Source organism: Macaca fascicularis, chromosome 3 (genome assembly GCF_037993035.2).
Source record: "Macaca fascicularis isolate 582-1 chromosome 3, T2T-MFA8v1.1".
NCBI lineage: Eukaryota > Metazoa > Chordata > Mammalia > Primates > Cercopithecidae > Macaca > Macaca fascicularis.
Window position 1 is genome coordinate 59,926,140 of NC_088377.1, and position 24,556 is coordinate 59,950,695.

Genomic DNA, 24,556 nt, shown 5'->3' on the forward strand with positions numbered 1-24,556 from the left:
TGTGGTGGCACATGCCTGTAATCCCAGCTACTCGGGAGGCTGAGGCAGGAGAATCATGAACCTGGGGGGTGGAGGTTGCAGTGAGCTGAGATTGCGCCATTGCACTCCAGCCTGGACAAGAGCAAAACTCCATTAAAAAAAAAAAAAATTATCACAGTGGTGCGTGTCTGTAGTCCCAGCTACTTGGAAGGCTGAGGTGGGAGGATGGCTTGAGTCCAGGAGGTTGAGGCTGCAGTGAGCTATGATGGCCCCACTGCACTCCAGCCTGGGCAACTGAGTGAGACCCTGTCTCTCACACAAACACACATACATACACAAAGGAAGAATAAAAAAAAGAAAACATTCTTTTTGCTCGGGAGGTATTTAGACGGTATCATGAGCTTGTGTTTCAAGCTGTGTGTTCAATGAATCATTTCTGCAGGGACAATGACACATTGTGTGACTTGGCTCTGAGAGCGCCTGCTGGGCCTGGGCCGCTGGGGAAGGCTTCAGGGGACAGAAGACATTTCAGCTGGATCAAGGCCAGGCAAAGGAAAGGCAAGAACCAGCCAGGCAAAAGGCCTGGAGGTGTGAGAGGCTCTAGAATGATCTGAGACTGGTGAGTGGGGGCGGTGGCCTGGTTTGGCTGGAACCCAAGGCTCCCTAGGGGACAGGAAAGAGAGCTATTGGGGTCAGGTCTGGGTCTCCGATCCCAGACTCACGCCTGTGGGTTTCCTCCTGGAGGGAGTGGAGGCTCGCACGGCTGTACTTAAGCAGGAACGGGCAGTTAAGAACTGGGGAGGAGAATGTCTTCTCACTGCTTAGTTTTATTTTTCAAGTGCCAACTTCTTAATAACTGTGAGTCAAACACTGTGCTATTATTGGGATTGTGGCAGCAACTCTAATTGACAGTTTTGGTGTTTTTTTGTTTTTTGTTTTGTTTTTGGCATGTGTTTTTGAGGCAGAGTCTTGCTCTGTCACCTAGACTGGAATGCAATGATGCGATCATGGCTTACCGTGGCCTCTACCTCCCAAGCTGAAGTGATCCTCCTGCCTCAGCCTCCCGAGTAGCTGGGATTACAGGCACACACCACCACGCCTGGCTCATTTATTTTTTTGTAGAGATGGGATTTGGCTACATTGCCCAGGCTGCTCTTGAACTGCTGGCCTCAAGGAATCCTCCTTCCCACCTTGGGCTCCTGAAGTGCCGGGATTACAGGTGGGAGCCACGGCACCCAGCCCTAATTAATGTGGTTTTTTTTGCCAGGTGCAGTGGCTCCTGCCTGTAATCCCAACACTTTGGGAGGCCGAGGCAGGCAGATCACTTGAGGTCAGGAGTTTGATACCAACCTGGCTAACATGAAACCCTGTCTCTACTAAAAATACAAAAATTAGCTGGGTGGGGTGGCGGGCACCTGTAATTTCAGCTACTCAGACGCTGAGACAGGAGATCGCTTGAACCCAGGAGGCGGAGGTTGCAGAGTGGAGATTGCGCCACTGCACTCCAGCCTAGGGAATAAGGTGAGACCTCCGTCTCAAAACAACAAACAAACGAACAAACCACCACAAAAGCAGTTTGTTTTTTTTTTTTAAAGCAGCCTGAGCACAGAGGTTCATGCCTGTAATCCCAGCATTTTGGGAGGTCACTTGAGTCGAGGAGTTTGAGACCAGCCTGCAACATAGTGAGACCTCTGTCTCTACTAAAAAAATAAAAAGTGTGTGTGCCTGTGTGTATGTGTGTGGGTGAGTGTGTGTGTGCACATATTTCTCTGGTCTTTCCAGCTTGGATCTTTATTGATGTCCTTTTCCTGTGCAGAGGAGGTCTGGTCTGAGCAAACCTGACTTGTTGGGACCCATTTCTGTTTTTCTTTTCAAATGTACCTCTGTTACTCTCTTTCAAACACATGAGGGAAAACTGGAAGACAAGCTCTGCCTAGCCCCAAGTTGCAGGGTTCACCTGGGGCAGTACTCAGGGGCCTGAGTCTCTCAGTCTGGCGGTCTCCTCTGAAGTCAAACTTGGTGCTTCATCTTTTCTAGTTGTATAACCCTGGACTCAGCCCTTCATCTTCCTGAACCTCAGATTCTTCATTTGTGAAGTGAAGAAATAATATTTACTTTGCAGGCCTGTGAGGATTAACAGAACACACAAAAGTTCTTGCATAATGGGCCGGGCGTGGTGGCTCATGCCTGTAATCCCAGCCTGCTTTAAAAAAAAAACAAAAAACAAAACTGCTTTTGTGGAGGGAGGATCACTTGAGTCTGGGAGTGGGAGGCTGCAATGAGCTAGGAGCATGCCACTGCACTCCAGCTGAGTGACAGAGTGAGACCCTGTCTCAAAAAAAAAAAAAAAAAAAGATTTAAGGGCTCTCTTATTTTCTAGGAGATCGGTGTAGTTTGTATTCTTTCATCCAACTGGCTCACATCTAGTGAGTACCTTGTATGTCCTGGATGTAGGCACTAGGATAGAACGTTGGATGAAATGAACACAGTCCCTGACACCATAAAGCATAAAGCAGGCAGACAACCAGAAAATAATGACACAGAAAATAAGGTATTATAGGCTGGGTGCAGTGGCTCACACCTGTAATCCCAGCATTTTGGATGGCTGAAACAGGCAGATCACTTGAGGTCAGGAGTTCAAGCCCAGCCTGGCCAACATGGTGAAACCTCGTCTCTACTAAAAATACAAAAATTAGCCGGGCGTGGTGGCGCAAGCCTGTAATCCCAACTGCTTTGGGGGCTGAGGCAGGAGAATGACTTGAACCTGGGAGGTGGAGGTTGCAGTGAGCCAAGATCCCAATGCTGCACTCCAGCCTGGGTGACTGAATAGACTCCACCTCAAAAAAAAAAAAAAAAAGTATTATACTTGATATTAATAAAATGATATTTATTTACTTGAGATAGTGTATTGCTCTGTCACCCAGGCTGGAGTACAGTGGCACAATTATAGTTCATTGCAGCCTTGAATCCCTGGGCTCAGGTGAGCCTCCTGCCTTGGCCTCCTTAGTAGCTGGGACTTAGTAGCTGGATGCCCACCATCATGCCCAGCTATGAGTTTTAAGAATAAGATGAAATTTAAAAATTACAGGGCAGGGGCCAAGTGCAATGGCTCACACCTGTAATCCCAGCATTTTGGGAGTCCTAAGTGGGAAGATTCCTTGAGGCCAGGAGGTTGAGACCAGCCTGGGCAATATAGCGAGATTCTGTCTTTACAATAAATGAAAAAAAATAGCTGGGCGTGGTGGTATGTGCCTGTGGTCCCAGCCAGTTGGGAGGCTGAAGCGGGGGGAATCACTTGAGCCCAGGAGCTCCAAGGTGCAGTGAGCTATGATCGAGCCACTGCTTTCCAGCCTGGGCCACACAAAGAGACCCTCTCTCTGTCTCTCTCTTTGTTTTTTGAAATGGAGTTTCACTCTGTTGCCCAGGCTGGGGTGCAGTGGCCCAATCTCCACTCACTGCAACCTCTGCCTTTTGGTTTCAAGCGATTCTCCTGCCTCAGCCTCCCGAGTAGCTGGGATTATAGGCATCCGCCACCGTGCCCGGCTAATTTTTATATTTTCAGTAGAGATGCGGTTTTGCCATGTTGGCCAGGCTGGTCTTGAACTCCTGACCTCGTAATCCGCCCACCTCGGCCTCCCAAAGTGCTGGGATTACAGGTGTGAGCCACCTCATTTGGCCGAGACACTGTCTCTTTTTAAAAAAAAAAAAAAAAAAGTAATAATAATGAAGATAAATAATGCTTTGGTTCCATAAAAAGAGGTACCTCGCAGAGCCATTGGAAGCCTCAGCCAGGAGAGCTCAGGACCATCTTCCCCTGAGTGTACCAAACTAGGCACCTGGGCGGTGCGGGAGGGTGGCCTGAGGGGAGCAGGTGCCCCCTCTCGTTTTGTGGCCCTTCCCTGCGCCAATTATTGCTTTATTATTGTTTTTAGTCAGATATAATTCCAGCATTTTCTATAATCTTGATCTTTTCATTGATACCAGATTTTTATACAAATATTTGTATATAAAATGATTGTGTGCCCACCAGAATACATTCCCTGGCAATTAGAACGTTTAAGATGTAGCTCCTAACCATCCTTCATTTATTACTTTTGAACATGTTTTGTGATTTTTTGTGGGGATGTGTTTAATCCAATAACAATTCTCATTTAGAGTTGCAAAACACGAAGCCATTTCGAACCGAGACAGATGGCAGCTAAATGAAGTTTAATTAAAGAATGAGTGCTTTGAATCAAATCACTTTTTAAGAAGTACAGTACACGGAGATTCTGGAGAGGTTGCATAAACAGCATCTGGGCGCTTCTGTGAGGAAGAGTCGGTAAGGCTTTCCCATCGGATAAAGGGCTGGGCGGGCGCAGGGTGGGCGAAGGGAACAGTGGCCCTTTGCAGGAGACCTCTGTCCTCTGCCTGGACACACCTCCCAAAGCCCAGGCCCCCAGGGACTGGGGGAAACTCACAGGAGGCAACCTCTTGCTTCAAAGGCTTTGGCTTAGAGCAGGGGAACGGGGTGGGAGAGGGGTCCCCACTTCTGCCCTTTCTTTAAGACATAGGGTCTCACTGTGTTGCCCAGGCTGGAGTGCAGTGGCTCAATCCTCTGCCTTTAGGGAAGCAGGAGGACACAAGGGTTTGCTGCACCTACCCACTTAATTGCACGCCATCTGCACAGTGAGCCTGAAAGAACAGATGGGAAGCTTCGTGGGCCTCTGTGCGATGAAGGAGGATTGGGTTCCCTGGGCCCTACCCCCGATCTCTGCGCCTCTCCATGCATGGGATGGCAGTGCCCGCGGGCACAGTCTCAGCCTCGCCGCTCCCGGCCAGGCAGGAGCCACTTCTGGCTCTGGCCGTGGATCTGAGCGGTGGAGTGGGGGCAGCAGGTCTAGACGACCGACAGGCGCCAGCGGGCGGTGGCGGGCGGGAGGGGGCGCCAGGTGGTCCGCTCCCTGGGGACGGAACGGTGGGACAGAAGACTGGGGACCCCTACGCCCTGCGAGGCGCTTGGAATGCCGTGCCTAGATGCTTGCACTTGGTGCAAGGAAAGCAAAACAGATTTTAAATCCAGAGTCACAGGATCATGGGTGAGGGATAGGTTACAGGATGTGAGGGTTGAAGGCTAGGTGACAGCTGCAAGGACTCTTCAGATCATCTTGACTTCATAGGGAGTTTCTGCTTGGAGGTAGTGGCCATTTTAGGAGGTCACCCCTGCCCCCATCCTGGAGTGGAAAAAGTGGGCCTGGCCCAGGGCAGGAGCTGATGGTGGAGTGGAGGTGCCTGGTGGCACTGGGAGCCACTAGGAGGTGGGAGGGAGGAGGGTGAGGCTGGCAGCTGACTGGGTGGGGGGTTTGCACTAGTGGAGAGAGGCGTGGCTGTGCCAGGCACGTGGTTTCTAGCGTCTTTCCAGGAGGAAGCATGGTCTGGAGGGCTGGGATGGAGCCTTCCTCCCAGCTCTGGGCATGGATGAGACTGACCCTGAGGGCTTGCAAAAGCCCTGGACTAAAGTTTTGACCATTTCCTCAGAACTCAGACCATTTCCTCAGACCATTTCCTCATTGACTCAGAACTCAGTCCCTCCAAGCCACAGGCCTCATTCTGGGCCCTGGGTGGATGGTTAGAGCCAGATCCTGGGGCCACCCTGACCCCTGACTCTCCAGAACCCCTGGTCCATCTGATTGGCTGACCCTCTAGTTATTTTCTCCACCTGGCCCAAACCACTGCCATTTCTCTCTCTCTCTCTCTCTTTTTTTTTTTTTTGTTTGAGACAGAGTCTTGCTCTGTCGCCCAGGCTGGAGTGCAGTGGTGCGATCTCAGCTCACTGCCAACCTCTGCCTCTTGGGTTCAAGAGATTCTCCTGCCTCAGCCTTATGCCCGGCTAATTTTTGTATTTTTTAGTAGAGATGGGGTTTCGCTATGTTGGCCAAGCTGGTCTCGAACTCCTGACCTCAGGTGATCCACCCACCTCAGCCTCCCAAAGTGCTGGAGTTACAGGCATGAGCCACTGCGCCTGGCCTCCACTGCTACCTTCTTTTGGAGCCTCCCACGTGGTCTTCCGATTTATTCCTCCCTTCCTTCTCCAATGTCTCTCAGCGGGCAGGGGCACCCTTCCAAAATGCAGACCTAGGCCTGGCTCTCCCCCAGGTACTTCCTGTTGTGGGTCTCATTTGCCCTCTGGAAATTGCCTTGGCCCAGCTTATGAGGCCTTCTACATGGGTCAGTGAGTAAAAGGACGCAGCTCTGTCCCAGAGTGCATGGCTGGGCAGATATAACCCGGGCTGGATGTCCGCCTCTGCCCACCACTTCAGCCCGGCACCATGTGCTGAGCGTCCTCGGGAACCTTGACCGAGTCTGCACCTGCCCCGACATGTCACCTCCAGCCACCCTGTGTCTACTGTGGTGACACCTTCTTATTCCTGGAATGCACGAAGTCCCTGTCCAGCTCCGTTTTTGCCCACATGGCTCTCCTCTCAAACACCCACCTGCCTCAGCCCTCCTCTCTTTGTGCCCCCAAAGCCTCACTTGCTCTTCAAGCCTCAGCTTCTAGGACTCTTCCTACTTTCTGCATTAGGTGAGGTCCCCTGCTTTGTTTTTTCAGAGGCAGGGTCTTGCTCTGTGGCCCATGCTCAAGAGCAGTGTCACGGCTCACTGCAGTGTCAAACTCCTGGTCTCAAACAGTCCTCCTGCCTCAGCCTCCAGAGTAGCTGGGACCACAGGCACACACCACCATACCTAGCTAATTAAAATTTTTTAGAGAAAGGGTTCCACTATGTTGCCTAGGCTGGTCTCGAACTCCTGGCCTCAAGTGATCCTCCCACCTTGGCCTCCCAAAGCACTGAGATTACAGGCCTGAGCCACCGCATGAGCCTTACTCTGTTTTGTGCTCCCTGGCAGCTGCTTCCCCAGTGAGGACACTCAGCTGCTTGGCCTCCCAGCCAGAAGGGCAGGGCTCAGTAAATATGTGTTGACTCAATGAGCAGGGACTGGGTGCCAAGTCTTGGATGCCTGCCACGCTCTTGTGACTTGTCTTTCTGCCTTTAGTCTGGTCCCTTCCTTCAATTTCCCACCTGCCCCTAAAGTGGTCTTTCTAAGACCCAGCTGGGACCCGTCACTCTGCCTGTCAGGTGTCCAGAGCTCTATCCAAAATCATTCCAGGTTGGGCATGGTGGCTCACGCCTCTAATCCCAGCACTCTGGGAGGCTGGGGCAGCAGGATGGCTTGAGCCCAGGAGTTTGAAGCCAGCCTGGGCAACATAGCAAGACTCCATCTCCACAAAAAAATAAAAAAATTGGCTGGGCGTGGTGGCTCACACCTGTAGCCCCAGCTACTCTGGAGGCTGAGGCAGGAGGATTGCTTGAGCCCAGGAGTTTGAGGCTGCAGGAAGATGTGATCGTGCCACTGCATTCCAGCCTGGGGACACAGAAAGACCTTGCCTCTGAAAAAAGAATACTTGTCCTGCCCCCACCGCCCCCCCCTTTTTTTTGAGATGGAGTTTCACTCTTGTTGCCCAGGCTGGAGTGTAATGGTGCAGTCTCAGCTCACTGCAACCTCTGCCTCCTGGGTCCAAGCAATTCTCCTGCCTCAGCCTTCCAAGTAGCTGGAATTACAGTCGCACGCCACCACACCCAGCTAATTTTTTTGCATTTTTAGTAGAGATGGGGTTTCATCATGTTGGCTGGACTGGTCTCGAACTCCTGACCTCAGGCAATCTGCACACCTTGGCCTCCCAATGTGCTGAGATTACAGGCGTGAAGCACTGCGCCTGGTCTCCAAACCCCTTTTTGAAAATGCCTCCCATCCAGCCACAGTGCTTCACCGGGATGGGCCCCTTCCTCTCTGACATTTACCATATTTAACACTTTTTTTGTTGTTGTTTTTGTTTTTGAGATAGGGTCTTGCTCTGTTGCCCAGGCTGGAGTGCAGTGGTGTAATCACGACTCACTACAATCTCAACCTTCTGTACTCAAGCAATCAAATCTCCTCATGCCTCAGCCTCCTGAGTAGCTGGACTCCAGATGTGCGCACCACCATGCCTGGCTAATTTTGTGTTTTTTGTTTTGTTTTTTTTGGTTTTTTTGAGACGGAGTTTCGTTCTTGTTGCCCCAGGTGCAGTACAATGACGTGGTCTCAGCTCACTGCAACCTCTGCCTCCCAGGTTCAAGCAATTTTCCTGCCTCAGCCTGCTGAGTAGCTGGGATTACAGGCACCCGCCACCACGCCTGGTTAATTTTTGTATTTTTAGTAGAGACGGGGTTTCACCATGTTGGCCAGGCTGGTCTTGAACTGCTGACCTCAGGTGATCCACCTGCCTCGGCCTCCCAAAGTGCTGGGATTACAGGCGTAAGCCACCGTGCCCGGCCTCATTTTTGTATTTTTGTACAGATAGGGTCTCCCTATGTTGCCCAGGCTAGTCTCAAACTCCTGACCTTAGGTGATCCACCCGCCTCAGCCTCCCAGAGTGCTGGGATTACAGGTGTCAGCCACATTTAAATTTTTCTAGAGAAAGGGTTCCACTGTGTTGCCTAGCCTGGTCTCAAACTTCTGGTCTCAAGCAATCCTCCACCTTGGCCTCCCAAAACATCAATATTACAGCCCAACGAGGTCGAACTCCTGACCTCAAGCAATCCACCCACCTCGATCTCCCAAAGTGCTGGGATTCCAGGCGTGAGCCACCAACCTCCCAAAGTGCTGGGATTCCAGGCGTGAGCCACCATGCCCGGCCCCATGGCACATTTTCCTTCCGTGGCTTTTCTTCTTGATGTCACATGCTCCCAGGAGCACAAAGAGCTCTGAGGGCTTCCTGGACACTACCTCTGCTGTGATGAGGAAGAGGGCAGGGCACCTGAGCTGCGTTTCCCGACCTTGTCCCCAGTGACAGCTGCGGCTGCGATCCAAACGAGAATGTGAAACAGTGACCATAAAAGTAAAGGCAGCACTTTTTCTTTCTTTTTTTTACTTATTTAAAAAGGCCTGCCGGGCGTGGTGGCTCACGCCTGTAATCCCAGCACTTTGGGAGGCCGAGGCGGGCAGATCACAAGGTCAGGAGATCGAGACCACGGTGAAACCCCGTCTCTACTAAAAATACAAAAAATTAGCCGGGCGCGGTTGTGGGCGCCTGTAGTCCCAGCTACTCGGGAGGCTGAGGCAGGAGAATGGCGGGAACCCGGGAGGCCGAGCTTGCAGTGAGCCGAGATCGCGCCACTGCACTCCAGCCTGGGCGACAGAGCGAGACTCCGTCTCAAAAAAAAAAGGCCTTGGTGGCAGGAATATAGTGTGAAAATCATTGGAAAAACTAAAAGGCATCGATACATATCCGAATATACACTTTGTACATAAATTAAATTTCCTTTAGTCTTTCTGAGTGAGGTCCTGATTCAGTACTGAGGTCTAGTAGTTAAGAGGTCCGGGGAGCTGCACGTTCAGGCCAGCATAGTCCACCATGTACATTGGTCATTGCTAGAGAGAGTGACAAAGGGACTGGGCTAGGACTCCAGGTGATGCGGAACGAACCCAAAATGCTTAGCTCTGCTTTTGGAGGGGCTTTTCTCAGAGGTTATTTATTTATATTTGATATTTTTTATTTTTTTGAGATGGAGTTTCACTCTTTTGCCCAGGCTAGCGTGCAGTGACGCAATCTCGGCTCACTGCAACTTTGGCCCCCCAGGTTCAAGCGAGTCTCCTGCCTCAGCCTCCCGAGTAGCTGGGATTATAGGCACCGGCCACCATGCCTGGCTAATTTTTCTATTTTTAGTAGAGATGGGGTTTTGCCATGTTGGCCAGGCTGGTCTCGAACTCCTGAACCTCAAGTGATCCACCTGCCTCGGCCTCCCAAAGTGCTAGGATTACAGGTGTGAGCCACCACACCCAGCCTATTTATTTTTGAGATGGAGTCTCATTCTCTTGCCCAGGCTGGAGTGCAATGGCATGATCTTGGCTCACTGCACCCTCAATCCCCTTGGGCTCAAGCAGTCCTCCTACCCCAGCCTCCCAAGTAGCTGGAACCACAGGCATGTGCCACCGTGCCTGGCCAATTTTTTTTTTTTTTTTTCTGATACAGAGTTTCACTCTTGTCGCCCAGGCTGGAGTGCAGTGGTGCAGCCTTGGCTCATTGCAACCTCTGCCTCCCAGGTTCAAGCAATTCTCCCGTTTCAGCCTCCCCAGTAGCTGGGATAACAGGCATGTACCACTATGCCCAGCTAATCTTGTATTTTTAGTAGAGATGGGGTTTCTCCATGTTGGTCAGGCTGGTCTCAAACTCCTGACCTCAGGTGATCCACCTGCCTTGGCCTCTTAAAGTGCTGGGATTAGAGGTGTGAGCCACTATGCCCAGCCTGTTTTCTTTTTCTTTTTTTTTAATTTAATTTAATTTAATTTATTTATTTATTTGTTTTGAGATGGAGTTTTGCTCTTGTTGCCCAGGCTGGAGTGCAATGGCATGATCTTGGCTCACCGCAACCTCCGCCTCGCGGGTTCAAGTGATTCTCCTGCCTCAGCCTCCCTAGTAGCTGGGATTACAGGCGTGCACCACCATGCTGGGATAATTTTTGTGTTTTTAGTAGAGATGGGGTTTCACCATGTTGGCCGGGCTGGTCTCAAACTCCTGACCTCAGGTAATCCACCCACCTTGGCCTCCCAAAGTGCTGGGATTACAGGTGTGAGCCACCGCGCCTGGCCAGTGACATTTCTTTTCATGTCTCCAGCTCTGGCATGGCTGAAGGGCATGGGCAGGTCCCTCCCTGGACCTCCGCTGGCCCATCTGCCCAGCGGGGATGTGAATTCCTGCCTGAGTGCCTGTGAGTACCCCGTGAGAAGGATGGGCTACCTCTTGGGTGAGACGGGTGGATGCATCTATAACCCCTAAGGCCAGAAGGTCCCCCCTCAAAGCCCAGTGCCTCCCCATCCCCTGGGCCCACATCCAGAGTAGACGGCCCTGCCTGACTGAGGGGGGAGGGTCACAGAGAAGAGGGCTGGAGTCCAAATCTGTGCAACTTTACCATGAGTGAGATCTGATTGGCCAATGCCACTGAATCCGGGTTAGAGGATGAGGAAGAGGAAGACAAGGAGGAAGAGGAGATGGAATTTCCTTCCGAGACCCGCTTTCTCTTGTGCTTGGGAATGCTGCTGTCTTTGGCTAGAAGGAGGGGAAAAGCCTGTTGATGCTGGAAGCTGAGGGTTTTCTGTCTCAGCCTCCTGAGCTCTCTGGAAAAGTGTTCTGTCTTAAGTTTTCGAGTCCCCCTTTCAGGATTTCAGGCTCCTGATCCCCTGGGGGTCAGGGCTCACCTGTCCAGAGCCCACCTGTCCAGCCTCCTTCCCAAAGCAAGCCCGAGGGCCCACTCTCCCCGGCCTCCTGCTCTTGCTGGCCTGCCTGCCTTCGTTAACACTGCATCCTCATTCCCAGGTGTCCCTTCTCCTCCCCAGCAAACTCACCCCTCAGGCCCTAGGTCCTCTCTCTGTTTGTTGTTGTTGTTGTTGTTTTGTTTTGAGATAGAGTCTTGCTCTGTCACCCAGCCTGGAGTGCAGTGGCGCGATCTTGGCTCACTGCAACCTCCACCTCCTGGGTTCAAGCGATTCTACTGCCTTAGCCTCCCAAGTAGCTGGGATTACAGGCATCTGCCACCACGCCCGGCTAATTTTTTGTATTTTAGTAGAGATGGGGTTTCACTGTGTTGGGCAGGCAGGTCTTGAACTCCTGACCTCAAGTGATCCATCCACCTCGGCCTCCCAAAGTGCTGGGATTATAGGCATGGGCCATCAAACCTGGCCTATATTGTTTTTTAAGGTCTCACTCTGTTGTCCAGGCTGGAGTACAGTGGTGCAATTGTAGCTCACTGCAGCCTCCAAGTCCTGGGCTCAAGCAATCTTCCCACTTCAGGCTCCCGAGTAGCTGGGACTATAGGTGTGCACCACCACGCCTGGCTAACTTTTTGTATTTTTGTATCATTATGTTGCCCAGGCTGGTTTCAAATTCCCAACCTCAAGCCATCCTCCTGCCTCAGCCTCCCCAGATGCTGAGATCACAGGCATGAGCCACCGTGCCTGGATCATGGCAACAATATTAATCACATTCTCAGTCTCTGAGTATTTTCTGGGTGCTGGGCACTGTGCTAAATGCTTTGCACATTGTCTCCTGGGATCCTCCCAGCAACCCTCTAAAATCCTATTCACATTTCACTCATGAGCACCCGAAGGGGCAGGGCTGTTAAAGGATTTTCTCCAAGGCCAAGTCTGCGTGACTCCAGAGGCCACATTCTTTCCTGGGCTCTTTAAGGCTGGGAGGGGATGTGGGGCCCCGGGAGAGGTGGTCCAGGGAGGGTATAAAGAGGACCTGGGACTGGGTGCAGTGGCTCACACTGGTAATCCCAGCATGTTGGGAGACCAAGGTGGGTGGATTGACTGAGGTCAGGAGTTAGAGACCAGCTTGGGCAACATGGTGAGACCCTGTCTCTATTAAAATATTTAAAAATTGTATTGCTATGGTTATCACTGATGTATGGTGGCCCTGAGTGGAGAGTTCACAGGTCCAAGTAGACAGGCAGTGCCCCAGGGAAAGAAACTCTGGTTTGGAATGAGAAGTCCTAAGTTCAAATTTCCCTGTGGCCACTTACTATTATCACTGTGTGAATTTGGGAAAACCGATGAACCTCTCTGAGTCAAATGGGGAAACCAGTGTGAGGTGAGACTCAGAAAACACCGCATGCATACAAGAACCCAGCACCTGGCCCAGCACGGAGCAGGGGTCGGCAGGTGTTCTGCGGTTGCCGAATTCACTTGAGATGAAGATGTAAAACTCTGAGCGGCATGTCCTGATTGGATGGGTTACTGCATGGAAACCTCGCCCAGCCCAATGAAGAAGGGCTTTTATTGTCTTTTTGAGACAAGGTCTCACTCTGTTGCCCACGCTGGAGTGCAGTGGTGTGGTCTTAGCTCACTGCAACCTCCACTTCCCAAGCTCAAGTGATCCTCCTGCCTCAGCCTCCCGAGTAACTGGGACTACAGGTGCACACCACCCTGCCTGGCTAATTTTTTGTCGAGACGAGGTCTCTCTATGTTGCCCAGTCTGGTCTTGAACTCCTGGGCTCAAAGAATTCTCCTGCTTCAGCCTCCCAAAGTGCTGGAATTACAGGTGTGAGCCACTGTACTCAGCTCACCAGAAGGGTCTTAATGACACAGAGTAAGGGCAGGCGAGGTCCATGGGGCAAATGTCTCTTCAACTGGAGAAAAGTCAGAAACTAGGGGTCTGTGATGTGGCATAGAGACCCTGGGAAAGAGAAGACCCTGGAGGCAGGAGGAGCCCAGGCTCTGAGTCAGAGGGAATTTTGTGGGAGATTCCACATGAAAAAGAAGTCAGAGACTGCCCCACCCTCTGTCTCAGACTGGTCCATGGGCTGTGGTCATCCTTGAGTCACCATGAGAGATGGCCACATTGGAGGGAGTGGTGGATGTGGGTGACAGTATCCACCCTCTGGGCATCTGTCCCAAATCCTTCTGAGACCTTCATGTGGCCTTCTATGTCTCTGCCATGTTTTTTGTTTTTTGTTTTTTTTGAGACAGAGCCTGGCTCTGTTGCCCAGGCTGGAGTATAGTAGTGCCATCTCGGATCATTGCAACCTCCGCTTCCTGGGTTTACTCCTGCCTCAGCCTCCTGAGTGTCTGGGATTACAGGTGCCCACCACCACCCCCAGCTAATTTTTTTTTTTTTTTTTTTGTAGAGACAGGGTTTCACCATGTTGGCCAGGCTCGTCTTGAACTCCTGACCTCTGGTGATCCACCTGCCTCCCTGCCTCAGCCTCCCAAAGTGTTGAGATTACAGACATGAGCCACCGTGCCCAGCCTCATCTCTGCCTTTGACCTGCGAGCAAACCAAGTCGCCTCCAGATCTGTGTGTTCAGTGCCATGCCTGACCCTTGTAACTGGCTCTTTTTTTTTTTGGAAACAAGGTCTCACTCTGTCGCCCAGGCTGGAGCGCAGTGGCGCAATTACAGCTCACTGCAGCCTCCACCTTCCGGCCTCAAGCACTCCTCCTGCCTCATCCTTTTGTGTAGCTGGGACAACAGGTATGCACCACTGCGCCTGGCTAATTTTTAACTTTTTGCAGAGATGGTGGGGCGGGGTGGGGGGTCTCACTATATGGCCCAGGCTTGTGATCAGCTCTTGATGGAAGGAGGTGGCTTCTAGCTGGGTTGTGCCACCTCAGGCTCTGGAGTTCCAGGTGAACCTGGTCCTGACAGGAGTCAGGGCCTTGGGTCTCAGGCCAGGTTGTAGCGTGGCCTTGCTGAATCCTATCACTATCCTGGCTGAGCAGCCATACTGGGCCCTGTGACCCACGGTGGTCTATGGTTCAGATGGGTGGTCCTGACAGCAGGGTCTACACAGCATCTGACTCACTATGTGGCCTGGGCAAGTCCCTGGGCGTCTCTGCGCCTCAGCTTCCCAGCTGTACAATGAGGTGGGGTAAGATTAGATCGGTATTTTTTCTTTCTTCTTTTTTATTTCTTAGGAGATGGAGTCTCAACCAGGCACAGTGACTCACGCCTGTAATCCCAGCACTTTGGGATGCTGGGGTGGGAGGATCACTTGAGGTCAGGAGTTTGAGACCAGCCTGGACAACATGGTGAAACCTCGCCTCTACTAAAAATACAGAAAGTTAGCTGGGTGTGGTGGTGCATGCCTGAAGTCCCAGCTACTCGGGAGGCTGAGGCATGAGAATCGCTTGAACTCAGGAGGTGGAGGTTACAGTGAGCCAAGATTGCAAGATTGACTCCAGCCTGAGTGACAGAGCGAGACTCTGTCTGGGGAAAAAAAAAAGGCCGGGAGCAGTGGCTCACACCTGTGATCCCAGCACTTTGGGGGGCCGAGGTGGGCGGATCATGAGGTCAGGAGTTCGAGACCAGCCTGGCCAACATGGGGAAACCCCATCTCTACTAAAAATACAAAAAATAGCTGGGTGTGGTGACAGGAGCCTGTAATCCCAGCTACTTGGGAAGCTGAGGCAGGAGAATCACTTGAACCCAGGAGGCGGAGGTTGCAGTGAGTGAGATCATGCCACTGCACTCCAGCCTGGGTGACAGAGCAAGACTCTGTCTTGGAAAAAAAAAAAAGGAAAAAAAGAGTTGGGGTCTCATTCTGTCATCCAGGCAGGAGTACAGTGGCATAATCATAGCTCACTGCAGCCTTAAACTCTTGGGCTCAAGTGATCCTCCAGCCTCAGCCTCCTGTGTAGCTGGGACTACAAGTGCCTACTACCATGCCCTGCTAAATTTTAGAAAAAACTTTTTGGTCTATGGCCATACCACCCTGAACACGCCTGATCTTTCCTGATCTCAGAAGGCCTGGTTAGTACTTGGATAGGAGAAAAAAACCTTTTGTAGAGACAAGGTCTCACTATGTTGCCCAGGTTGGTCTCAAACTCCTGGACTCAAGCAATCCTCCCATTTAGGCCTCCCAAACTGCTGGGATTAGAGGCGTGAGCCGCCACACCCAGCCAATCAGTTTCTTTTTCTTTTTCTTTTTAAGACAGAGTCTTGCTCTGTCACCCAGCCTGGAACACAGTGGTGTGACTTTGACTCACTGCAACCTCTGCCTCCTGGGCTGAAGCGATCCTCCCACCTCAGACTCCCAAGTAGCTAGGACTACAGGCGCGCACCACCATGCCAGGCCAATTTTTCTTTTTCTTTCTTTTTTGATTTTTTTTGAGGCGGAGTCTTGCTCTGTTGCCCAGGCTAGAGTGCAGTGGCACAATCTTGGCTCATTGCAACCTCTGCCTCCCAGGTTCAAGCGATCCTCCTGCCTCAGCCACGCTAGTAGCTGGGACTACAGGAACATGCCACCATACCTGGCTAATTTTTGTATTTTTAGTAGAGATGGGGTTTTGCCATGTTGACCAGGCTGGTCTCGAACTCCTGACCTCAGGTGATCCACCCACCTTGGCCTCCCAAAGTGCTGGGATTACACGCGTGAGCCACCGCTTCCAGCCCTAATTTTTCTATTTTCAGTTGAGACGGGGTTTCACCATGTTGGCCAGTCTGGACTCGAACTCCTGATCTCAAGTGATCTGCCTGCCTCGGCCTCCCAAAGTGCTGGGATTACAGGTGTGAGCCTCCGCGCCTGGCCCAATCAGTGTTTCTTAATCGGGTGCACATCATAGTCACCTGGGAGTACCTTCTCCTAAGTCCCATCATCCACCTTAATCAGAACCATCATGCCAGGTGGCCCCAGGTGCCTGACGAAAGGATCTGTATACCCTGCAGATGCCAGCAGAACGGAGGGGGTCTGGCCAGTCTCGGGCAGTGCCCGCCTGCCTCACCCCTTCAGTCACATGCTACCCCTCTGCTACCCAGGAGGCCTCCATGATGCTCCCTGAGGCCCGGCCTGCCTCTTGTCCTTCTAGCTGACCTCCTACATTCATTGGTGCTATGGTAGGGCCTCCCCTCTGCAGGGCACCTGCAGGTTTCCGGGGGCCTCTTGGGGATACCTGGCCTCATTCATGGAGACCTCAGGCTCCCTGGGGAGGTACCAGGGTGGAGAGGGGTTATATATTTTTCAAGGTGGTCAGCCATCTATTGCATGCCCACCTGGACCACATCTATCTCTGCCTTTAAGAAATTTATTCAATTTTTTTTTAAAGAGACGAGGTCTTGCTCCGTTGCTCAGGCTGGAGTGCAGGGGCGCGATCTCAGTTCACTGCAACCTCCGCCTCCTGGGTTCATGCAAATCTCCTGCCTCAGTCCCCCGAGTAGCTGGGATTACAGGTGCCCATGACCACGCCTAGCTAATTGTTGTATTTTTAGTAGAGACGGGGTTTCACCATGTTGCTCAGGCTGGTCTTGAACTCCTGACCTCAAGTGATCTGCTTGCCTTGGCCTCCCAAAGTGCTGGGATGACAGGCGTGAGCCACTGTGCCCGGCTCTACCTTTTTTCAAAAAGAACAGTCTCTAGTCCCTGCGGGGCAGAAGGGCGGCTTCTTCACCTCCGACTCACCTGGCACCTTGGCATCATTGCAGATTTCTGCAAAGGGTCTGAAAAAGAAAGAAATTAGGTGGCAGTTAGAAAATGAGGTTTTCCCCTCCTTTTTTTTTTTTTTTTTTTTTTTTTTTTTTTTTTTTTTGATATGGAGTCTCGCTCGGTCACCCAGGCTGAAGTGCAGTGGTGCAATTTCGGCTCACGGCAGCCTCCACCTCCTGGGTTCACGCCATTCTCCTGCCTCAGCCTCCTGAGTAGCTGGGACTATAGGCGCCCGCCACCACGCCCAGCTAAGTTTTATATTTTTAGTAGAGACATGGTTTCACCATGTTGGCCAGGCTGGTCTTGGCCTCAGGTGATCCTCCTGTCTCCGCCTCCCAAAGTACTGGGATTACAGGCATGAGCCATTGCATCTGGCTGTTTTCCCCTCCTTCTCACCTGCTGCCTGAGATGTGCTGCTGCTGCTGCCCAGTAAGACCCAAATAAAAATGGAGAACACACTGTCCCAACAGAGGAGCCCCCATATAGGCCCTGGATGATGGGCCTGTGCCAGCAAATCATTCCTCTGGGTCTGCTGTCCTCATCTATAAAGCGAGGATGTTGTCTGACCAAGTGATCAGAAATGTGTGCCCAGATTTATGCAAGTGGATAGTCATCACAGCATTATTATTAATTATTATTTTTGAGACAGTCTCACTCTTTTGCCCAGGCTGGAGTTCAGTGGTGCCATCCTAGCTCACTGCAGCCTCGAACTCCTGGGATCAATTGATCCTCCTGCCTCAGCTTCCCAGTAGCTGGGAATGCAGGTGCATACCACCATGCCTGGCTAACTTTTTTAAATTAATTATTATTATTATCATTATTTTTGAGACGGAGTCTCGCTCTATTGCCCAGGCTGGTGTGCTGTGGCATGGTCTCAGTTCACCGCCACCTCCACCTCCCGGGTTCAAGCAATTGTCTTGCCTTAGCCTCCTGTATAGCTGGGATTACAGGCGTGAGCCACCACACCTGGCCGTTTTCCTGCATTTTCTAGTTGTTACTTCAGGGGGTGAACTATCTGTGGGAGAAAGGAAACCTCCACTTTTTGATTTTGAACAATTTGTTTTTTTTTTTACACATGCAAATATTATCTTAATTTAAAAAAACAGGTAGACCAGGCATGGTGGTTCATGTTTGTAATCCCAGCACTTTGGGAGGCCGAGGTAGGCGGATCACTTAAGGTCAGGAGTTTGAGACCAGCCTGGCCAACATGGTGAAACCCTGCCTCTACAAAAATACAAAAATTAGCTGGGGGTGGTGGCGGGCACCTGTGATCCCAGCTATTCAGGAGGCTGAGGCATGAGAATCGCTTGAATCTGGGAGGCAGAGGTTGCAGTGAGCCAAGATGGTGCCACTGCACTCCAGCCTGGGCGATAGAGCAAAACCTCATCTCAAGAAACAAAACATGTAATATAACACTGAAGGCAGGCCAAGTGCTGTGGCTCAAGCTTGTAATCCCAGCAGTTTGAGAGGCCGAGGAGGGCAGATCACCTGAGGTCAGGGGTTCGAGACCTGCCTTACCAATATGGTGAAACCCCCGTCTCTATTAAAAAAAAAAAAAAAAAAATTAGCCAGGTGTGGTGGCACATGCTTGTAATCCTAGCTACTCGGGAGGCTGAGGCAGGAGAATTGCTTGAACCTGGGAGGTGGAGGTTGCAATGAGCTGAGATTGTGCCATTGCACTTCAGCCTGGGTAATAAGAGCAGAACTCCATCTTAAAAAAAAGAAAAAAGAAATACACCACAGGCCAGGTGTGGTGGCTGACCCCCATAATCCCAGCACTTTGAAAGGCTGACATGGGAGGATGGCCTGAGCCCAGGAGTTCGAGACTAGCCTGTGCAATACAAAATAAAATAAAATAAAATAAAATAAAAAGTGGCTGGGCGCGGTGACTCATGCCTGTAATCCTAGCACTTTGTGAGGCCAAGGTGGGTGGATCACCTGAGGTCAGGGGTTTGAGACCTGCCTTACCAATATAGTGGCCTGCAAGACAGAATGAGACTCCATCTCAAAAAGAAAGTAATAATATATTAATAAAATAATAATTTAAAAATATAAAGAAATGCATCACAGTGTTGACTTTCAGTAGGAGAGTTACAGCTATGTTCTTTTCTTCTATTTTTTTTTGTATTTTCCAGGTTGCTTTGTGTATTGTTCTGAAAATAATAAAATCATCTATTGTATTAAAAAGAAAGACTGGGCCGCACAGTTTGGGTGTGGTGGTTCACACCTGTAACCCCAGCAATTTGGGAGGCTGAGGTGGGAGGATCACTTGAGCTTAGGAGTTCAAGACCAGCCTGGGCAACACAGTGAGACCCTATTGAGGCTGCAGTGGGCCATGATCATACCTCTGTATGCCTGCCTGGGCAAAAGAGTGAGACCCTGTCTCAAAACAAAAACCAAAACCCAAAAGACTGTAAGGATATATGGTATAATAGTAATAACGGAGGCTGAGTGCAGTGGCTCACGCCTGTAATCCCAGCACTTTGGGAGGCTGAGGCAGACAGATCACTTCAGGTCAGGACTTTGAGACCAGCCTGGCCAACATGGTGAAACTGCATCTCTACCAAAAAATACAAAAATTAGCTGGTATGGTGGTGCACACCTGTAATCCCAGCTACTTGGGAGGTTAAGGCACGAGAATCGGTTGAAGCCAGGAGGTGAAGGTTGCAGTGAACTGAGATTGTGCCACTGCGCTCCAGCCTGGGTGACAGAGCAAGACCCTGTCTCAAAAAAAAAGAAAAAAAAGTAATCACTGAGACTATGGAATTATAATTATTTTTTAAATAAATATTCATGTTTTATTTAAACATTCATATTTAAATACATATTTATATTTACATATGTTAAAAATCAGAATTGTATACTCAGAAGAAGTCAAATTTAATGAAAACATATTTTGTTTTTGTTTCTTCCCCAGAGAACAAATTTAATATCTAAAAAAAAAAATCTTTAAAAATAAGTAAATGTCCATGAGTGTTGAAGTGTATGTTTCAGGAGAAAGAGGCAGGAACTATTACAGTACACCTGGGTCTGGATCCCAGCTGACCCACTGTGACCTTGACTTTCACCCTCCCCATGGCCTCACCCTCTCTGTTGCCCGTTCCAGAGGCCAGGCCCTTACTGGAGCTGGTTAATGATGACCATGAGGATGTGCTCTCGGGCCTTCAGGATCTTCTCAAGCCAGTGGATGTCGTAGGTGTTGGGGTTCCGGAAGGGGATGTCATCAGGCAGGCCCGTGACCTCCACGGCATCTGGACTGTCCCGGATCGGTTTATAAGGGACCAGCACCGGTCGGTTCAGGCCCAGGGCCTCACCTAGAGGGCACAGGAAGTCACAGTGAGGAAAGATGTCTCCTGTCCAAGGCAAAGCCCGGTAGGGAAAGGGCTGGAGTCTGGTCTGCCTCAGCCCAGCAGCCATCACACCTAGAGAATTTAAAAATCAAGACACACAGGCTGGGTGTGGTGGCTCATACCTGTAATCCCACGACTTTGGGAGGCTGAGGTGGAAGGATCGCTTGAGCCCAGAAGATCAAGACCAGTCTGGGCAACATGGTGAAACATCCTCTCTACTAAAAATAGAAAAATTAGCCGGGAGTGGTGGCGCACACTTGTAGACCCAGCTACTTGGGAGGCTGGGGCAGAAGGATCGCCTAAGCCCAGGAGGTGGAGGCTGCAGTGAGCAGAGATTGCACCACTGTACTCCAACCTGGGCAACAGAGTGAGACCCTGTTTAAAAAAAAAGAAAATCAACATACACAAAATGTGGGTCATAGGCAGAGCAGCCGTGTCCCCAGGGAGCAGGCAGGCCAGCTGGGGGCTTCTGAAGGCGAGGCTGGCTGCAGAGGGAGGGAGGGCCTCCTGCTTCCCCCGGGAGGAGGCCTTGGTGTGCTGATCCCGACCATAGGCACTGACCGTATTTCTCGTTGAAGAGTTCCTTCACCTGCTCCCACAGGATCACCTTCTCCCCGAGTCTGTTGGCGTCATCTTTATCTAAAGAGGAAGACAAGGGGGCATGAGAGTTGGCATCGGCTTGGCCACCGGACCTGCTGCTTCTCCCACCAGGCATCCCTGACTTGCCAAAACATTATCTGCAGGCCCCACCCACTCCCATGCACCTGTTTATTTATTTATTTATTTATTTATTTATTTATTTATTTATTTAATTTTATTTATATATTTTTGAGACAGAGTCTCGCTCTGTTGCCCAGGCTGGAGTGCAGTGGCATAATCTCAGCTCACTGCAACCTCCACCTCCCAGGTTCAAGCGATTCTCCTGCCTCAGCCTCCCAAGTTGCTGGGATCACAGGCACACACCACCATGCCCAGCTAATTTTTGTATTTTTTAGTAGAGACAGGTTTTCACCATGTTGCCCAGGCTGGTCCCAAACTCTTGGGCTCAGGTGATCCACCCACCTCAGCCTCCCAAAATGCTAGGATTACAGGCTTGAGCCACTGCACCTGGCAGTAGCTGGTTTCTAGTCTCAGTTGTTGGTCTGTCCATCCATCCATTTTTCTTTTTTTGAGACATGGTCTTGCTCTGTCATCCAGGCTGGAAGGCAGTAGTGCAATCATAGATAGCTCATAGTAGCCTCCAAATCCCAGGCTCAAGTGATCCTCCTGCCTCAGCCTCCTGAGTAGCTGGGAATAAAGATGTGCGCCACCACGCCTAATTTTTTAAATTTTTGTTAGAGATGGAGCCTCGCTATGTTGCCCAGGCTGATCTTGAACTCCTGGCCTCAAGTGATCCTCTTGCCTTGGCCTTCCAAAGTTCAGGAATTACAGGTGTGAGCCACGGTGGCCAGCCCATCCTACATTTTCTTACCAGTGTCCCCAGCACAGGCCCTGTGTTGGGCATGAAACAACCTAAAGAGAAGAGACAGGGCTGCTCCCCTGAGGGGATCCCAGCCAGAGGGGGTGTCACCTGGTCACTAAAGTACAACAGAACACACTTAGGAGACAAGGGGCATGAATCAGGAATGCCCACCCTGTCTGGGCAAGTCTGGGGAGACCTCCCCCAGGAGAGCAGGATGCTTGAATGGGCTCTCAAGGCCTGACATGGTGGCTCATGCCTATAATCCCAGCACTTGCGGAGGCAGAGGCAGGCAGATCACTTGAGGCCAGGAGTTCGAGACCAGCCTGGCCAACATGGTGAAACCCTGTCTCTACTAAAAATACAAAAAGATTAGCTGGGTGTGGCGGTGGGCACCTGTAGTCCAGCTACACGGGAGGGTGAGGCAGGAGAATCGCTTGAGCCTGGGAGGTGGAGGTTGCAGTGAGCAGAGATCACGTCACTGTACTCCAGCCTGGGAGACGGAGACCTGTCTCAAACAAAAATGAAAACAACAACAGAAAAAAACGGACTCCGAAAAGGCAGGTAGGAGTTTGTGAAGGATGGAGTGGCAGTGGGAAGACAATGGGGCAGAAGGACCATCCAATCACAGGCACTCAAGGGTGAAAGATCCTGTGTTGGCCGGGTGCAGCAACTCACACCTGTAATCCCAGCACTGTGGGAGGCCGAGACGGGCAGATCACCAGAGGTCAGGAGTTCGAGACCACCCTGGCCAACATGGCGAAACCCCGTCTCTACTAAAAATACGAAAATTAGCCAAGTGTGGTGGCGGGCACCTGTAATCCCAACTACTCAAGAGGTTGAGACAGGAGAACTGCTTGAACCTGGAAGGCAGCAGTTGCAGTGAGCCAAGATTGCGCCACTGTGCTCCAGACTGGGCGACAAGAGTGAAACTCCGTCTCAAAAAAAAAAGGAAAAAAAAAAAAAAGGAAAAAAAAAGAAAGATCCTGTGTACTGGAAGTGGCTGAACTTCGGGGTGGTATAGGGGAGACGACTGATGGGCCTAGCGGGGTCTGTGCACAGGGGCTGGTGTGACTGTGCTGGGCTGTTGGAAATCCCCTGACTGCTCGCTGGCCAAGATCTGTGAATGGGAAACAGACTGTGTCTGGGAGTGTGGGGGCTGTGCATTCTCCCCGCTCACTGCCCAGGCAACCGTCATGGCCTATCTGCTACTTGAGCCCTGGCGTGCTCCGCTGTCCCCTCCCTGTAGCCTAGAGAAGCTGCTGGGGTCAGTTGGCCCTGGAGACGGGGCCTGAGCTGGGCTGTAAGGCTGAGGGGTGGTTGGGCTGGAGATGGGGTCTGGCGTAGAGCTCTGCAGCAGCCTGCAGGCTTGTGCCAGGGTTGAGGATGGGGCTGGGATTGCAGGAAGGGTGGTTTGCATGTCCAACAGGAAATCTCTCTGAGAAGCGTGGGGTCACGTGGGCTGGGCCTCTGGGGCAGGCGGATAGGGTAAGGGTGAGATGTTGGGGGAGTAGAGCTAGAAGCAGGCAGGGAGCCAGGGCCGGATGATGTAGGGCAGAGGAGACTGATGGATCTTTGGAACAAAATGACTCCTGTTTTTTTTCCTCTTGTTTTTCCAAGACAGAGTCTCACTCTGTTGCTCAGGCTGGAGTGCAGGGGTGCGGTCTCGGTTCACTGCAACCTCTGCCTCCCAGGTTCAAGCTATTCTCGTGCGTCAGCCTCCTGAGAGCTGGGACTACAGGCGCCTGCCACCACGTCTGGTTAATTTTTGTATTTTTAATAGAGATGGGGTTTTGCCATGTTGGCCAGGCTGGTCTCGAACTCCTGAGCTCAGGTGATCTGCCTACCTTGGCCTCCCAAAGTGCTGGGATTATAGGCGTGAGCCACCGTGCCCGGCCTGACTACTATTTTTTGAGACTCCCTGTTTCCCAGGTTGGAGTACAGTGGTGCCATCATGACTCACTGCAGCCTTGAACTTTTTGGTTCAAGCAATCCTCCCCGCTCAGCCTCTCAAGTCGCTGGGGCTCCAGGCATGGACTACCGTGCCAGACTAAGGTTTTTTTTAAATTTTTTGTAGAGAGAGTCTCTCTCTGTTGCACAGGCTGTTCTTCAACTCCTAGGCTCAAGCGATCCTCCTGCCCTCAGCCTCCGAAAGTGCTGGGATTACAGTTGTGAGCCACTGTGCCTGGCTCTTTTTTTTTTTTTTTTTGAGACGGAGTCTCGCTCTGTCACCCAGGCTGGAGTGCGGTGGCCGGATCTCTGCTCACTGCAAGCTCCGCCTCCCGGGTTTACGCCATTCTCCTGCCTCAGCCTCCCGAGTTGCTGGGACTACAGGCGCCCGCCACCTCGCCCGGCTAGTTTTTTGTATGTTTAGTAGAGACGGGGTTTCACTGTGTTAGCCAGGATGGTCTCGATCTCCTGACCTCGTGATCCGCCCGTCTCGGCCTCCCAAAGTGCTGGGATTACAGGCTTGAGCCACCGCGCCCGGCCTACCTGGCTCTTTTAATCTTGAAAACTCTGCAAAGAGCTCACTTCTGTTTAGAGGCTGCCTTGGGAACTGCATCTCCTGGGCTGGTGCTCTGTGCTGCTTGGAGTCTGCTGACCCCATCTGGGTGGTTTGGCCTCCTATGCACAAGCTGCCCAGAAGGGAGGCCCTGTTCCCAATGTGGGGGTTGCCCCAAAGAGCAGGGAGCTTCCCACAGGAGACAGGCTGGGCACCTGCTTGGCCTGGTTCCTCCTTTTCCCAGGGCTCCAACACTCACCACCTCAGGTCCTT

The 24,556-nt window shown here is 51.4% G+C and overlaps 1 long non-coding RNA gene across 1 annotated transcript; it reads left to right on the plus strand.

Moving 5' to 3' along the window:
* Positions 1-440: 440 nt before the first annotated feature.
* On the plus strand, positions 441-20,214 carry LOC141409845 (uncharacterized). Its single transcript, XR_012432337.1, has 3 exons — positions 441-598; positions 4,135-4,300; positions 20,078-20,214. It is a non-coding gene; the product is annotated as an uncharacterized lncRNA (long non-coding RNA).
* Positions 20,215-24,556: the final 4,342 nt, after the last annotated feature.